Below are 2,824 nucleotides of genomic sequence, written 5' to 3'. Positions count from 1 at the left end.
ATTTGTTGAAGGGGTAACTCTCTTTGGGAATTGTTTTTAAACTATCTATACAATCTATTGACTTGGGAAGAAAAATAGTCAAGTGTCTGCTTCAAAGATCTCATTTGACGTTCCATATACGGCTAACATTAATTGTTTATATTTTATTGATTTTACAATCTCTTAGTAAAATCAACTTATGAAATTGAATAGAAATTTATCGTATATCTTATAAATTATTATTAATTATTATTTTTAAAAATGTATTATAAGAGTTTCGATATTATAAAACTTTATAAAGAAACATAAATTAACCTTTAATATAAAGACAAGAGTAGATTGAAATTAATTAAAAAATAAGACAATACATAATAACTTAGTAAATAATACGGAAATGTAGTTCTAAACGTTAATCAAGGCGTATTAAATTCTACTTAATATTACTAGGAGAGCCATTGTTGTTTTCTGTACCGGCACCATCATTTGCATCTTTTGTTTTCAAGGCCTCAACACGACGAATCAAATCTCCAACGTGGACTTTCAATTCCATATTTGTCGGTAAAGCCCTAAAATTTCCCCAACAATCTTCAACTAATCAGTTTTAAGTCTTAAAAGCTCTTCGAGGTTGTCTAATCTCCATCCCTCATCACTGCGGTGGTCACTTTCTTTCTCTCGTATAGACATATTATGGTGTAGAGTGTGTGTTTTATGAGATAGAATTGTTATGGATTATGCGTAAAAGATTACTGCTTTTTATAGAAAAGTTGGTTAGTTAGTAAGAAATGCATTGGTTAAACCAAGAGGTTTCTTGGTTAGACCAATAGCTTTATTTGTATCAGTATAGTAATAAATAAAATAAAAAATTTCAAATCTTCAATATTTTTTAAACTAAAGTTACACAAACATAAAATAAAATATTAAAGGTTTAATATTCTCTCACCGTAATATTTACACTTATTCTTTATCCCTAATTAAATTAAGTTAAACAATAGTATAGTTTATTTAGCTTTTCTAAGTTTATCTTTTAAGATTAACACTGTCCCATTTTTACACTAACAGTTGACCAACATAAACAAGATGAAGAATTAATTTTAAACATGGGAATTACCAAAATATTTTAATTAATCAACAACTAGCAAGGTTTGTTCATCTATGAATTCCATAAGAAGTTTCTCATGGATTTCTTTAGAAACAAATATTTCTACATAGTTCTTTTTACCAAGACAAATAACAAAAAATAAAACATTTTCCTCAACCAATCCAGCAGAAACAACAAAATGGTACTAACCGTCTGATGACCTCCGCTGATTGATTAAATAAGAGGCATCTACATGTAAATGATATATCTCCACATTCACTACCAGGATGTATAAAAGTATGGAGTTACTTATTGTGGTAGCCACTGTTGGGCTATTGCCTATGTACCAGCCAAAGGCCCATGGCCTAATCCTACTTGGAAAAGGAATGAAATTATTCTCTTTATTTGGTTTCCAATTCTATTAGGAAAAGGATTGGAATAGTAATCCTATTTGTAGTTGGTTTTGACTTTATAAGGAAAAGCACAACTCTATAAATAGAGGATGATTTTGAGAGAATAATTAAATTGCTCATTCGTATTGTCTTTGAAAGACATTAGAACATAAGAGAGGTTTTTGAGAGAGCTTTCAACAAGAGAAAAAGAGAGAAAGAAAAGGGTTCTTTTGCTGTAGTCTTTTCTCCAACCAGTCACGTTCAGATCGTGTTTTCCAATTAACTAACCGTTGGATCGAGCTGAAATTTGGAATGAGTGTCCCTGACATCTTGGTGGTTAATTTGAACGGTGGAGATCGGATTCAGAGGTCAGAAAGATCCTGTTTTAGGTCCCGAACAGAATTTGGGTTTGGGTGGTGTTTCTTTATATTTATCTTTTGTTGGTGTAGCTGTTGTTTGTTCTCTCTTGGAACTTGTTGTGTAGCCATTAGAAGAATGTTTGTAACCCTCTTATTGTTATAGTGAAGCAATTCGGATCTTGTCGATTTCGTGGTGTTCACCTTCGGTTTGAAGGGTTTTTCCACATTAAATTTGATGTTCTTTATTGTTAGATTTTCGGTTTCATCTTTTCGTCACAACAACTGGTATCAGAGTTAAGGAGATTCAATACGATCACTGAAGATGGATAGTTCGAAGCTTGGAATCGAGAAGTTTGATGGATCCGATTTTAGTTTCTGGAAGATGCAGATCGAAGATTATCTGTACTAGAAAGATCTTCACGAACCGTTGACCGAGGTGAAGCCGGAATCCATGACGGAGGAGAAGTGGAAACTCAAGGATCGTCAGGCTCTAGCGTTCAACATCGTGAAGGAGAAGATTACGTCCGGTCTGTTGAAGGCACTATCAAACATGTATGAAAAACCATCGGCTATGAATAAGGTATATTTGATGCGTAGATTGTTCAATTTACAAATGTCTGTGAATATATTTGTTCTGATCATATAAATGAGTTCAATATGATTGTGAGTCAACTTAATTCTGTGGATATTAATCTTGAAGATGAAATTAAGGCGTTGATTTTGATGTCATCTCTGCCCGAGTCTTGGGATACTGTTGTTGTTGCGATTAGAAGTTCTTGTGGATCTGTGAAACTGAAAATTGATGAAATCTTTGATGTTGTTCTTAGCGAAAGTATTCGCAAATGAGAAGTGGGAGATTTATCGGGCAGTGCTCTCAGCGTTGATCGAAGGGGGAGAAGTAAGACAAAAGGCCAAAATCAACACGGTCGATCAAAATCAAAGAATCGAAGAAAATCCCTGAACAGATCAAACGTGACTTGTTGGAACTGTGGAGAAAAAGGGCACTTTTGGACGAA

The sequence above is a fragment of the Solanum lycopersicum genome, chromosome 11 (genome assembly GCF_036512215.1).
Source record: "Solanum lycopersicum chromosome 11, SLM_r2.1".
NCBI lineage: Eukaryota > Viridiplantae > Streptophyta > Magnoliopsida > Solanales > Solanaceae > Solanum > Solanum lycopersicum.
This window is presented reverse-complemented; position numbering follows the sequence as displayed.